The 15,988-nt window shown below is 34.6% G+C and overlaps 1 long non-coding RNA gene across 1 annotated transcript; it reads left to right on the top strand.

Moving 5' to 3' along the window:
* The first annotated feature begins 13,823 nt into the window (after window positions 1-13,823).
* Window positions 13,824-15,376, top strand: LOC113334194. Its single transcript, XR_003352632.1, has 3 exons — window positions 13,824-13,919; window positions 14,718-14,854; window positions 15,262-15,376. It is a non-coding gene; the product is annotated as an uncharacterized LOC113334194 (long non-coding RNA).
* The last annotated feature ends 612 nt before the right edge of the window (window positions 15,377-15,988 follow it).

Below are 15,988 nucleotides of genomic sequence, written 5' to 3'. Positions count from 1 at the left end.
AACAATTACGTATGAACCCTAGTTTTTTCTTTTTTTGGCTGATTTTTGCATGGAATCTCGTGCATGATTTCTTCCACACTTTTCTCAATGGTAAAAACACGATTGTTTTCACGAATCCCCTTAGTCGTCACCAATGTGTGTACCCAAAATAAATTTTAGGCACAAAACACGATTGATTTGATGATGATTAGGGTTAAAAGACGATCAAAAATAAATAAGGAGACAAGAATTTACGTGGTTCGGCAAGTGTTGCCTACATCCACGGAGAACAGAGAAAGATAGTTTATTGATTGTAGGATGCAATAATTTTCCTTGGGTTAGCTAACCTATAATTCCCTTTCTCTTTAAGGTTTAGGATACATGTATTTATAGTGTTTATGTAACCCTAATTCTAATAAAAACTTGATATGCAAGCAACTTGGGCAACAAGGCATGTGGAAACTTCTAGAACCTTCTGTCACGGGCCGGCTAGACGGGCTTGATTACGGGCTCTCCGTGTATAAAATACACGGTACAAACATCAAAAAGATGTTGGTGCAAAAGTGATCACTCCAACAATCTTCGAGATGCGGGAAAGTTGATCCAATCGCTACCGTTGATGAAGAATCTCCAAAGAATTGATCAAAAGAGGTGGGGGTACCTGCAAAAACACTATGATGCTAAAATCAGCGGATGTTCTATGCAAGTGTATTGTGGTGAAAAGAATAGAATTCTGTACCTTTTGAGTTGAGCTTTAGCCTCTATATATAGGCAGAAGGTGGATGTAGCTTTAGGGTTTCAATAGTTATCCAAATAACTTTCTCCATCTGTATACATCCCAAATAACAACCAGATTCATGATAAAATTAGTTATTCTATCTAATACTTATCATAATCCATATTTATCTCAAATAATTATTATCTTGAATAATAATTATAACTACTTAAGATAATTATCCTCTTTCTGTTAGGATCCTGCAATTATCTTAAATAATATTAATAATTATCTATAATAATTATTTCCATGAAAATCTTAACCTCCTTTTATTAAGATCTTATTGCCCATGGACATTTGGGCTTCAATAATAAGCCAAAATTAATTTCTATAACAAAATCAACATGCTTCAATAATAAACCAAGTGGGTTTCTATAATAAATTGATTTGGGCTTTCGTATTAAACCAAGTGGGTTTCCATAATAAACTAGATTGAGCTTCTAAAATAAGCCTTGTGGGTTTCCATAATAAACCCACCGGTTTCCATAATAAACCAAATCCAGGCTTCCATAATAAGCCTTGTGGGTTTCCATAACAAACCCACTGATTTCCATAATAAACCGTATTGGGCTTCCATAATAAGCCATGTGGGTTTCACAACAAACCCACCGGTTTCCACAACAAACTGTATTTTACCGATATCAAATAGTTTGTGCGGTACGCACGTACACTATTTTAATAGGGTACAAACACCAAGCACTGCTCCCGTATCCACACTAGCATCCTTCTCTACATCCAACAAAATTTTGTGTTCTGAAACAACTCATGGATTTATCACAAGCCAAAATAAGCTGATATAGACAACAATCGAGTTGCTTAATTGAAGCATGAAACCTATCAGAGAGAACTCGAGAAACCCGGTTTTTATTGGAAGCGCTAAGTTTTGCATAGAAGTGTAAAAAGACATTGGGAGCAGTGACGGAGTCAGGAAATTTTACCTGAGGTCTGAGACACGTACATATTATGGCAGGTCAAGGGTACCACCACTGCACAACACGAAAGTTCGGGGCTGCCAGGAACTTTTAAACAACTTTTTCTTATTCTTTTGTCTTGTTCAACGAATTAATACATGTGCTTAATGCATTTTAATTAATGGTATGTCTGGTTGCGGAATTTACATTTCCAAAAGATTTATAATCCCATGGATTTTAAATTCGGAATTCATGCAAATCCATATATGTTTGGTAACAAAGTAAAAATCTCAGGGTTGTTGTAAATATCGGATATGAAATTCCTTGTACTGTTTGGCATCACCCTCAAAATCGTGGGATTATTGGAAATCCACGGTTTTGTGGAGTTTGGTTGATTATATCTCAATTCTATATTATCAATAAAATGAAAAGACATATTAAATAATATCATCATCAGGTAATCAAACTTAAAATAAAAGTAATAGTAGTATAAGTAATTGCTAAAGAACAACCAAGTACGGCTTATTTTATGGTAACCTTGTGGTCGTAATATTTCTAATTAAAAAATGAAGAAAAAATAGCATCTCGAATGCAAAGGGTCAAGGTAATTCTTGATGGAGGTCTTATTAACACTTTTTTTGTTGTGTGTCATTGCTAAATGACAAAAAAAAATTACTTAAAGTTCATCTCCAATTCCAAGGTCTTATCTAACGTTTTCTATTCTAATTTAGACTTTCTCCATTACTCCCATTTGGCCATGTTATTTTTTATTATGACCTTCGTTGGAGATTAAAAGTTTTGTGCCGAAGGTCTTAAATCCTAAGTGTCATGAGCATCTCCAATTCAAGGGGTCAAGGTCATCCTACGTGGAGGTTTTATTTACACCTTTTTACTCGTGGGTCATTGCTAGACAAGAAATTATGAAGGTAAAACTTTATAACCAAGGTTCATCATCCCCAATCCCCAAGGTCTTATTTAACACTTTCTATATAAAGAGAATGGATCCCTTAACTTAATTTTTTTTTTTACTTTATTTTACACTTAAGTTCTTGACCACAGGTCAATTCATATCCAACCGTTCAACGTATAAGACAAAATGTGGTTAAAATTTTGTTTAGCTCGGCTTAAGTCAAGCCGATAGATGCCACTTTACCATAAATAATTTGGAAAATATTAGTTTATGTAAATCAAGGGACATCCTCTTCCTCTTTCTCTAACGACGGGTCAAAAAGACAAAAAGAAGACAGTTATTTGTTATAATGTAATATATAAATGTTGTTCAGTGCCACATAATCATCAATCAAATTAAGATATTATATTAGCTCAATTAATAGCTACGAAAAGAATTCGTTAAAAATATGAAAAATGTAGTGTTATAGAGTAGCTAATGACCTAATGTGCGTTTAAGAGCAACTGCAGTGGTGCGAGTATAACCAAAGACCAAAGAGGAAAAAAAAGATCAAATTTTGGGTTTAATCTGGTGTGTGACCCTACGGTGGAAAAACTAAATTTGGTCAGACGGACATTATACCAACGCCTGGTATGGGGCGTAGAATATATCAACGCCTGGTGTGGGGCGTAGAGTATACGTTCGCCCGAAGGAGAAAAAAAAAAAAAAAAAGAAAAAAAGAAAAAAAGTGGGGCGGAGGTATTATGCCCGCCCCATGAATTTGAATTTTGTAAAGAGTGGGGCGGAGGTATTAAGCCCGCCCCACACAAAAGATTAAAACAAAAAAAAAAAGGGCGGACATTATACCAACGCCTGGTGTGGGGCGTAGAATATATCAACGCCTGGTGTGGGGCGTAGAGTATACGTCCGTCTGGTTATGGGGCGTGGACTATATAAACGCCCGACTATATTTGGGTTTGGTCTTGGTCACAGACCAAATTTGGTCTGGATTTTAGTCTTTGATCAAATTTTAATCGATGGTCCGTCCCACTACGCCTATCAACTGGACACTATATTTGGGTTTAGTCGTCCATTGTGGACGCTCTAAGATCACCAAAAGAATTATCTAATTAACCAGTATGAATTAAAAAAAAAGACTGGGGAAAACGATGATTCAAAACATGGAAGCTCAGCTGACGCTGAAGTAGTCAAAGAAGAAAAGGATGTTCCTTGATTTACATAACAGAAGACATTCTCCAAACTATTCATGGTAAATCAACATTTATCGCTTGGCTTTTAAGCCTAGCTAAACCAAACTTTAACCATATTTATTTTTATACATTGAACGGTTGGATATGGATTAATTTACGGTCAGGAACTTAAGTGAAAAATTAAGCCAAAAAATTAAGTTAGGGGATCCGCTCCCTTATTTAAATTAGAGACAAAAAGATGATTTTGACCTAAGACTCAAGATCATGAAGAAAGTCTAATCTAGACTTTTTCCTTTACCCCCACATACCCATGCCATCTTTCTTTAAGACCTTCACCCTTGCATTGGAGATGCTCTAAGAGATGAAATTGTCTTTGTAAATATCCTTATTGATGATTAGATTTAGTGGTTAGGGTATGTATTTTTATTTTATTTTATTTTATCTCTGCACAACTCCATTAATTATCAATCAAATTTTTTTTTGAATTATTGATTAAATGGAATCTTATATTATCCAAGACTAGATATTTACCTTCCCAAAAACTTGAGAAATACTCATCAACTTCTTCTTCCTTTGCTCATATCTAGTCCTTTAGGGGCTAAATTTGAGGAAAGATTTATTGTTTATAGTAATTTCAATATAGATGATTTTTATTTAGGCGTTATTTTCGTTGTTTTTAATAATTTCTTCGCTATTAGGGGTGACTTTATCTGCACTTTTATAGTGAGTGATTCTTTCTCGTGTTTGGTCATCTTGATACAAGTCGTCGGCGATTAGGCACTGGCAAGATCAAGTTCTTCTTCATCAGAAAATAGATTTAGGGCTTTGGGTTATTCGTTGCACATGAAGAATTTTTGGGAAAATCACTCCTCATCCATAAAAGTATCTATTTTCCAAGAAGAAAAGCCATCAAAATGGTCGAATTATAATCTCAAGTACTATTTCTTCCCTAATCTCAAAGTATAAGATTTGGGTGCTATCGTTGCATATTGTTCTATCATTTCGCCATTTATTTTTGTTTTGCACCTTTCTTTGTATTTGTTCGTGCTATTATGTACTTGTTTTTCTTGAAAACCATCATGTAAATGTTTCTTACGGATTAAAATACTTATGGTTTGATGATAAAAAAAATTGTACCGATAAATACTTTTAAAATTTTATATAAACTAGCGAGATAATTATGAATTAATTTGACAAACTTTTTAAATTTTACCCCATCGATATGAGGGATCGATCCAAAATACTAATGGTCACTAGTATTTAATTTTGCCTATGAATTTATTCGAATTTGTATACTCACTGCATAAGGAAAGTTAGACTCAAGCTAATAAAACATTAATGGTCACACCCGATGGATTGAATTAATATGAAAAATAGATAGGGCATGTTACGCGTAATATATATTTCTTTTTCATACTTTTATGAATGAAAGGTGTAAATGGGAGAATTCAATACATAATCATATTAAAAGATGGTATAGTGAAATGCTCGTCAATGATTGTAATTACCAAGTAATAATTCAATTAAATATCAATGTTGTTAATCAATATACAACTGTATTTTTGGTAGAAAAAAAGAACATCGTTCCACAGTACTTTTTTACTTCTCTAGTACACGGACTGTTTTTGATGGTTCGCGAACTGTTGATTTTAAGAGGTTCCTGGATACTTTTTGTGTTTGAGTACACGAATTGATTTGGGCAGTTCACAAATTTATCAAAACAAAAAGTTCCCTAGTTCCGAGACAACAGAATATACACGAACTGTTTTGATAGTTCACAAGTTGTTTTGGTCTTGATAATTTTTATACTCTATCTTATGCCTGTCGATTTTTGGACAACTAACCATTGTTATTGGGATAACCACGTGGTGCACAATGTATATTTCGACTAATATTTGGTTGTACATTTATCCTTTGTGATTTAAAGCAAACATATCACATGCATGCTTACGTGATTAATCTATATGGAAAAGTTAAGCTTGCTTGGTAAAAAAATAATTAGTAAACATGGAAACTAGTTCACGAATTAGGTTTTGTTTGTAAGCTACCAATCCTTGTTCGTCACATGGCCTAGTTGCAGCTAGAGTAATCCTCTAAAGACCATGGAGAAACTGTATCATGTTACGACTTTTAAAGCCTCGCTGCTGGATTAGTGAAGCCCGATCAGACTATCTTTTACCTAATAAATATTAATTATTCGGATCTTATTCTTATTGTTTTTTTTAATTCTCGAACTATAGATCAGAAACAAGATAGATAAAATCAAAAAGTAGTCTTCGCGCCAAACTTTGTGTTCCATAAGATAGATATCTACATCACTTTTTTGATTTGTTTAGATTGTTCTTGTGAAGTGGTAATGATCTAGGTTTCTTATTATAAAGTTTCTCTATAACAAGAGTGTACGTGTTCCATATCCTTGAGGTTTGTGAAACTTGTTCTTTTGTAAACAGATTTCTGGACTTGATTGAAATATATCTAAAGGGAATCAACAAGCTTTATTTCAGAGGCACAATAGTTAAAAGTCTTCACTTAGGTTGAAGCATACTACTAGGCATGTAAAGGACATCATCTAGGGGAATCAGGTGCATAGTGTCTTGCGAGATCCAAGAGACATAAGGAGCACGACTGAAGCTGAATTGCTCATAGGTTCGATTCGGTCTCAACTATATTCCAGTCTGAAGTCCGATAGTAGACTAGTGCTTGTAGCGTCTTAATACAATGCATTATTCAAGTTCCGGACTAGGTCCCTGAGTTTTTCTGCACATTACAGTTTTCCTAGTCAACAAAATTTCTGGTGTCTTGTGTTATTTCTTTTTCGCGTTATATTGTTTATCCTTATAACAAAAATATCACAAGTAGAATGTTAAACAACCTAGAAAGTTTTTCGCACTCAAACTGTATTTTTGTGAATTCATATCTTGAAATAAAAATCACAAGACTTGTTCTTGTTGGAATTTGGTTCGTATATAGTTCGTGTACATACTAGGTTAATTCTTGGATATTGAATTCTAAAATCGTCAAAATTAATAAACTTGTTTATAATTCAGTTTCAGGATCTCATCAGTTGATATATACTACTGGCTGTAACAAATTTGTTCATACAGGTTTCCCAATGAAAAATTTGGTGGTGTAATACCCCGATTTCGACAATGGTTCGCCAAATGAAATATAAGTAATAATTTGTCCTTTCCTACCATCGAGGTCTGATGGGTACACTTGATTGAGTTGTGGGAAAAACTTCTCAGTTAAGCGTGCTCGGTCGAGAGTAGTCACAAGATGAGTGACCTCTCGGAAAGCTATTGCTGGATGACCGCAGTAGTGCCGTTGAAAATCCTACACTGCTGGATAACCGTAGTTGGTATGCGGGAACAATATCGGTGTTAGTTGGGATACAACTGGGGACGGTTCGCTTGTGCTCGGGTGAGTGAGTATGCTAGGTCGTTGAGCTAGATACTGGTCTCACAAGAGGTAAGGAATGTATACATTATACTAAGGCCTTTTCAACACAGTTGGCTCCGGAGTTGGTAGAAAACTTTGCAGTTAAGCGTTCTCGGACAGGAGTAATCCAGGTATGGATGACCTATCGGGAAGGTGCTGCTGGATTACCGCAGAGATGCCCATTGAAAACCCCATATTGCCGGACGACATCACTGGATAATAAGGGACAGTGTCAGTGGAGGGTCGGGTCACTACAAATGGTATCAGAGCCGACAACGAGTCACCTGCCGAGGGTGGAAAGGCACGTTGAACGGGGTTGTTTTAGGTGCTTATCTCATGAGGGGCAGGGAACATCGAAGATATGGTCTTGAATATATTCAGAAGCCGATTATGGCTCCAATTTAAGGTGGTGCTATCGTAATACCCCGATTTGGACAGTGGTTCGCCGAATGAAATATAAGTAATTATTAGTCCTTTCCTACCACCGAGGCCTGATGGGTGCACCTGATTGAGTTGTGGGAAAAACTTCTCAGTTAAGTGTGCTCGACCAAGAGTAGTCACAAGATGGGTGACCTCTCGAGAAGCTGCTGCTTGATGACCGCAGTAGTGCCGCTGAAAATCCCACACTGCTGGATAACAAGAGGCAAGAGGTAAGGAACGTCTACATTATACCGGGGCCTTTTCAGGCAGGTGGCTCCAGAGTTGGTTGAAAACTGTGCAGTTAAGCATGCTCGGGAAGGAGTAATCCAGGGATGGGTGACCTTTCGGGAAGGTGCTGCTAGATTACCGCAGAGATGCCCGTTGAAAACCCCACACTCCCGGACGACCGTAGTGGCTAAGTGGGGACACTACCTTCTCATTTTCGACTACAAGAACTGGATAAAAATGGAATAGTAGTTCATATTTGGCAACCTTAAATTGAAGGATGATGTTTTTGTTTGTTCTTTAATATGTCAATTAGTAAATAGAGCATGTCTCAACAGTTTTACGTCCTCTAACCTAACAAAGTTGACTTTAGTAAGCATTACAAGCGGTGAGGTTTTTAACTAAACTTGATAACCAAACATGAAATAAAATCTCCCACCTTTGTCAATTTTAGTGACAAACCTCTTTACATATGGAGAAACACATAATGGAAAATTAAAAGAACATCATCTCTTAATTCTTCAACCATACGCTTGATCCAGGTTTTCAACATTTTGTTTTTCATGCACATATTCAAAATAAATGTTATTGTTGAAGCTTCTAATAACAGGTATACAGTAAAACCTCCATAAAGAGATACTCTATAAAGGAATAAACTCCATATATAGAAAATTTTAGTCTCAACTTGGCTTAGTATGTGCAAAAATTACCTCTGTATAAGGATAATCTCTCTGTAAGAATATTTTTATTCGGCCCCGCGCTAATATTATGCGGTGGTTTTACTATATTTCTCCCCCTAAAGGAAATCTAGTATGATTTTCAATCCGAACATAATTGTTATTCTAGTATTACAATATTGATCGAATGATAATACTACTCATGGCATGATATGTTTCTTTCCTTTAGTCAATTTTTTTCGTTAAATATGTCTATACCAAGACATATAGTTCTTTCACCCCCAGGAAAATGCCTCTAGCGACTTACATGTCGTTGTAAACTATCTACAATTCTCTTCCTTAGTCAATGTTTTTAGTTAGATATGTCTATATCATCACATATAGCTCTCTCACCCCAGGAAAATACCTCTCGCGACTTACATGTCATTTCAGACCAGTGACAACCAAGTGATTGTATTTTGGCCCGACCCTCCACCGATATTGTCCCACTTAGCCACTGTGGTTATCCCGTAATGTGAGGTTTTTAACGGGCATGCTTAATTAATATTTTCATGATCCATGTTTAGATCCATTTTTCTGAAATATGACTATAATCGGTAGATATCAATGTTTACGTCAACCGATTCAGAGTGAAGTTCATCTTTTCTTTGAACATCGAATAAAATCGGTTGACATAAACATTTACTAACTAGAATCGGTGAATGTTAATGTTTACGTCAATCGATTCTCAGCGAAGTTCATCATTTTGATGAACATTGAATAGAATCGGTCGACATAAACATTGATATCCACCGATCCATTAAATGTCCATCCACCAAAATCGATTGATATATATGTTCTTACAAACCTATTTTAGGCTAAAAAATCTACAAAAAAGTTGAACATCGAATGAATCGGCGGATGTTTTTTTTTGACGAAAAAAGGGCAAATTATATTAAAAAGTAAGAGGTCACAAAGGAGTGACGTCTTACAAAGAAAAAAAAGAAGTAATCAGCAATTGCCAATCATAGCATCCCAGTTACAAATTAGGGTACTCAAGGAGTAGCCATCAAAAATCTTAGTAGGAAGTGCCCAATTAAAAGGAGTGCACTTTACAGAAATTATAAGTTGATTAATATTTCTTTTTCTATTCTCGTAAAGCCTTGCATTTCTTTCGTGCCAGATTGTCCACCAAATGGCAAAAGGAATAAGACCCCACAACTTCTTCTTCATATTCATACTCTTCTTGATAGGCCATTCCCAAAGAGTAGATTTAACATTATCAGCAAAAGCCCAATCATACCCGAAAGAATTCAAAAAATAATTCCAGATCTTAGATGTTTCAGAACAATGAAGGAAAAGATGCATATTAGTCTCCTGTTCAGTACTACAAAAAAGGCATCTGTCTGTATTTGATTTACCCGCCTTGAAAAGAAAATCTAAAGTAGAAGCTCCTTTATAACACAAAGTCCATACTAGAAAATATACTTTTAAAGGAACCCGAGAATTCCATAACTGTTTGTATTCATTGCGATATCCACCGATTCTCTTCAATGTTCATCAAAGTGATGGAATTCGCCCAGAATCCGTTGACGTAAACATTGACATCCACCTATTCTAGTCGGTGTTCTTCATATTAGATGAACATCAACCACAATCGGGGACGTAAACATTCACATCCATTGATTCTGGTTAGATTTCGAAAAAAGAAGAAATTTAGATCCATCGAAACTTAATGTATAAGTCATTAAGTTTCCTTTGTAAGAGTATTAGTTTGATACAAAGACATATTTGTTAAATACGATTCTAGAATGGTATAAGGATGAGGTAAAAAAATGAATTTATTTTTTATATTATGATTTATGATTTGATTTGAATGAAAATAGTAAAAATATTAAGTTTTTGTTTTTCGATTTTGTTGAAAAGATTAATGTTAGAGATGAAAATAGAAATGATGGTGTTTTAATGTAGAGGGTAGTTTTATATTTTCAACCAATTTAGACACCCCTTATCCCTTTCTCTAGGTTGGGGGAAGAAAATGATAAGCCTCAAATAATCCTTGTAAGCTCCAAACTAGCCAGGAACTGTAAAAATTTCCAAACAATAAGTCATTGTTGGATTATGAAACCATATATAAATGAAGCATAAATTTTGGTAAGTGAGGAATATGAAAAAACGTTTTTCTCTTTGATTACGAATGAAAGAGGTTGGTGATCGCTCCACCTTTATAGACTTCAATACACACACTAGTGAAAACTACTCAATCAATAATGAAGAAAGTAGTTTATCCCATTATCGATTATAAAACACACTAAACATTGCCGACCCCTTACCTTCTTAATGAGCATTGTTTTCTCGATGAAGATATAAAAGAATATCAGAAATTCGGGTCAACAGTGGTTACCTTCCCCATTTTAAAGATGAGAGAAGAGAAAGGAGTGCGTGATCGGACCGAAAACATTGCCAAAAGGGTTTTGTTAACTTGTGCATCGATGCACAAGCTAACAGCCGATCACTGCATTGGAAAAAACAAAAAACAATTAAAAAATATGAGAGATGGTATTGTTTTTGCACTTGAGTATGCAAAACCTCATTTTCTATAAAAGCATATTTGAAAAATCCATGTTTATTTGCATACTCAAGTGCAAAAATAATACCATCTCTCATATTTTTTAATTGTTTTTTGCATTTTCCAATGCAATGATTGGCTGCTACCTTGTGCATGGATGCACGTTTTTTTTTGTTGATAATATGTAATGGATAAAGATTAATTTAGTCATGCTAAAAATATGAAAATATAAATCAATCTAAATCTTACTATTTTCAACAGTAGATCTTATACTTTGGTCTACGTATACATATCATCTTAAATCAAACTTGGGTTCGTCGGATATTTTCAGATTTATTTATTGTCAGAAACAAGATCTACTTTGAGTCCCAAGTCAATGGTACAATAGGATTTACAAGCCATGTATCTTGAATTAACCAACCAAAACAAAAAAACTACAAGTTCTGTGTAACATTTCTTCAAACTGTTTGGACCGTATTTTATTTTATTTTTAACAAAATTTTCGTATAATATTGGCTGATTAATGATCTACCCAAAAAAAATGGATGATGAGTACGCAAATACCATGACTATTTATGAAACCAAATTATACCAGTAACGAAGTTTCGATCATAAGAAGAAATTTTCTTACATGCAAAATAACCTCACCATAATTATTTCGCTATTATAACAAACCAGTTTGTGTGAAGGTTGTGTACATAGTCACTTTCTTTTATAAGCAAATCATGATAATCCAAAGCTTATTTTGGAGGAAATTTTGATTATCAAATCAATTTTACCGCTAGAATAATGGTTAATGGAGGAAAACTTAGTTCCAACGAATATCATTAAAATCTAATAAAACCTTAACATTATTAAAAAAAGAAATTTACACCTAAGCGAAAAGAGAAGCCAATAACGATTGGAGATGAATATTTTTCCTCCTTGATAATTTAAGAAAAAATTAAAGTCAAATAGGAAACACATAATAACCATCGCAGAAGCTGTTATAATGCTTTCATATACGAAGACATAGAACAAGGCATATCTTGGTTATTAAGCCAACTTCAGCCTTGTGGTTCTCCCATAACCAAACTTCAAAGACAGTGCTATTTTTTCCCAAAATATGCATTTATTAAAAAACTAGAACTAGATTAGTGTACTGAGAATCATGAAAAATAATCTCTGTAATAAAAAAAGGTGGTAATTGACTCTGAGATTTGAGGGTCATTAGACGGACAGGATTTGACGGGGACCCTGATCCGGTGGTCGGGATCGACCGGATCGAGCTATGACTTGGACGGCTGGGAGAGACTCGCGGTAATGTTAATATGGGGCGTGTGGGTGAAAAGTAAAGGATTTTTTATGGTCCAAAGAAAGAAAACTTTAATCTGTGTTTATCGATCGCGGATTTCTTGCTCCCCTAAATCTTTTTCACGATTCGGCATAGAAAAAAGATTGGCTCGATCACGATTCCACCATCAGAAGAAACAATTTCATCCATTAAAAAAGTAATCAACAAAGATTTAGAGGTATGTTCCCCATTATCCCTTTTTAAAACCCTAATTTTCATCGTCAATTAAAATCAATTTTGTTTTACATTATTGCGTAATTTTGAAAAATAGGTTTGTTTAGATTTATCAGTAGGAATTTTCAGAGATTGGTCGACCAGATTTCGAGCTTCAAGTCGTTGTAAGATTTTGATTTTTTTTTCTTTTTTAGGTTTGAGATTATGTCTTCAAAAGTAGAGCGGAAACTGAAAGGTTTGCTGTAGGTAGAAATTACTTGCATATGGTAGAAGAAACATATAGAAAAAAACAACAAGCTGCAGAAGATGAGCTAGAGTTTTTTCATGTGAAGCAGGATTTTGAGTCATCGATCATACATTAGTAGTTTAGTTAATGACATTTTAGCTTAAACTGTCGAGGGGGGCATTGTCGATTGTGAACTTCTTATTTTAGTTTTTTCTTTTAGGTAAAATTTTGTCGCAGAATTGTCAACAATTAACCAAATGCTATTAAGAACACCGAGTTCACATTGGATTTGTAAGGTGTTGTATTCAATGTCATGTAGGTTTTCAACAAGCATGACTAGATATGACAAGTTCTTAAATAGCTAAGCATTTTAGTTTTTGGTTCTTATGAAGTACTTGCAAAAAAACACCATTGATGTCTACCATTACTTTGTTAAGGGGAATTAAACATGGCAATTCTTTATTTGTAATCTATTTTTTCTAGGTTTTAGTTTGTCTGTATATATTTTGGAGTAAAGTTTGATTAGGAGATAACTACCTTGCGCTTCTAATAATTTGATTATCTCTTTTTACTGTTCATATTGATTTCCAATTAATATAGAATTTGCAGTGGAATTGTAGGGTATTGGCTTTAACAGTCGAAAATGGCAATCAGCAAGTCAATTAGAAGGGAAAATGGCTTTAAGAACATTACAGATAGTAGCTTCCCAGCTATCTTTTTGTCTCCCTTGTGTCTATGGTAAGTGTATTTATGATATAGTATGCTATTACAATTGATCTCTTATGTAAGAAATCTATGTAAATCTTTTTAAAAATATTGGTGCAGATATGACAAAAAATTATGTAAATCCCATGTTTTCCTCACTAGAAATTGAGCAATCTAATCAATCTCAGTGATCTTTGCAGGCAATGTATGATGGTAACCGGAGTGGACATAGAAGGGCGCAACTATCTATGGATGAACTTCTGCCTCAAAGACTTATTCGCATCCTCCATCTTACTCCGTGCCCATTATTTTTTTGACATATGACTTACGATGTTTCCGAATTTATTTGGTGGTGTGGTGGGTTTCTGGTGTTAATAACCACCAAAGGTACTGATTAAGGTTCTCAAGGTACTCTTTCGTTAACCTATTCAAACTGTTGCTTTATCACATTAATGTTTCAGATCTATTATGCTTATCGTTCCATAATTTGCACATCAGTTTATTTTAGTGAACTACGCGAAACTATGATATTATGCGGCAAAATGAACTGCCATTTGTGCACCGACTTTGTTGAGAGAAATGAGCAAAACTACTTTGGTTTTGGGAAAGTAATTTGGTGGGGTCTCAAAGTTATGGTTTCCATCTGAAAGAATGTTAAGTTACAACTTTACTTAATCGGTCTTGCTCCTGTTTTTATGTTCCAAGTGGTAATTCAAATAAGATCAGATGAGATATTAAACCTTTTTTTTGTGGCATCTTTTCGTTATTGACCAACTTTTGCGTAATGGTCAGTGTTCTCTCTTTTGGTCACATGTGATTTCTGTAATGGTTAGTGTACTCTCTTTTGGTCACATGTGATGCTGACTTACATATCATGTTTTTGTATTCATGTAAAAAATAAGTTAGTTGAAAAATCTTGAATGTGAAAGCGACATGAGTGATCTCCTTATTGTTTTTAGATGCACATTGGACAACTTATTGTTTAGTTAATCTATATTTTCAATTTTGATTACCATCGATCTGGTCTGGGATAGTTTGCCGCTTTAATGACCAAATGCGCATATAATTGCCTCGATCTTATATAATTAGTGTTTGGATTTTTCCAATGCGAAACAAAAGAAGTTATTTACCCATTAATATTTTCTGTAAAATTTGCTAATTTTCATTTTGACGATTTGTAATCTCACTTTTTTTTTTATTTTTTAGGAAATACAAAGTTGTGTCCCATAAGTGAACCAAATCCAACATCATTTGGAGAAAAACACCACTGCTCCATCCACATCAATCCTGCCTCCAACACTTGAAGACTGTTTATAGAACCTTTCCATATCACTGCAGCAGAGGTATGATTGTCAGTTACTTATGTCTCGCTCTCTCATTCTTTATTTTCTGCTATGGTGTATCTTACATGTTCATCATTCAGGCAAACCACACTGTTAACACTTTGCGTTAGTGGTTCAATACGATGGACCCCTCTTCAAAAAAAATAACACCAGAATGAGGATTTTTGATGAACAATTTTCACTTATCATTATTTCCAAAGGAAATTGGGATTCGTCACCCCAAACCTATGAGCCCAAATGCTCTCTTCTATTTACATCTTAATTTTTAAATGGAAAACATCTCAAATTATGTACAACTTCTCTGTAACGCACATTGGAGTGATCGATGGTGTATGCAAATATCATTTTATGTACTGTACTTTCATTACTTTATGCATATATAACTTTTCTTATCCATTCTTCTTCAGGCTCCCAAAAAGTTGTCATGAAAGTGGATGCAATGAATTTTTGCGGTATTTTAACCTCTCCAACTAAGAGATCTTTGGAAAAAAAGTTTTAGAGGTTTCTGTTGGAGGAGACCTACTGGGAGTCGATAATCAAGAGTTCCTAATTTGGTGGACGATTGTAGTCGGTAATAACGCTCAATGACTACTGTGTTTTTCATGAAACAAGATACTATACTGATTTTTGTTTGAGTAATACAGTTAGAGTCATCCTCTTGGACATTCTCAACTTGATATTTTAGAGAACTCTATAAAAACATGAACACTATTTCGTCGCACATCAAGAATGCAGAGTCATCAAATATATTTGATTACCCCTATCACACGTATAACTACATTCACTCTAGAAAAGTTAAATATACTAAAAAGAAAGAGGAACTACACGTGAGACATCACTTACAAAGTAAATAGCACAACAAGACATACTGATACAGTCACTTGGATAAATACCAGTAATTAAGCTACACTTCACCCAAAGAATAGAGAGCGTACGCGTAGAAAATGATTATTAAGAGTGATTTTCTGTAAGTTAGTGAATTCTTCAACCAAGATGATTTCCTGCTATACGATGTAATTTTCTTCTAAATTGCATATTAACCTGAAGATCACTTCAAAGTTTCTACCATCTCTATGACAAACGTCATGTCAGAGCCATGTCACGTTTAAATAGTTCTGTGCACTTGGACATCAT

This window comes from Papaver somniferum, chromosome 1, assembly GCF_003573695.1.
Source record: "Papaver somniferum cultivar HN1 chromosome 1, ASM357369v1, whole genome shotgun sequence".
Classification (NCBI taxonomy): domain Eukaryota; kingdom Viridiplantae; phylum Streptophyta; class Magnoliopsida; order Ranunculales; family Papaveraceae; genus Papaver; species Papaver somniferum.
Note: the sequence above shows the minus strand (reverse complement) of the source record. Positions and strands in the feature narration are given on the sequence as shown.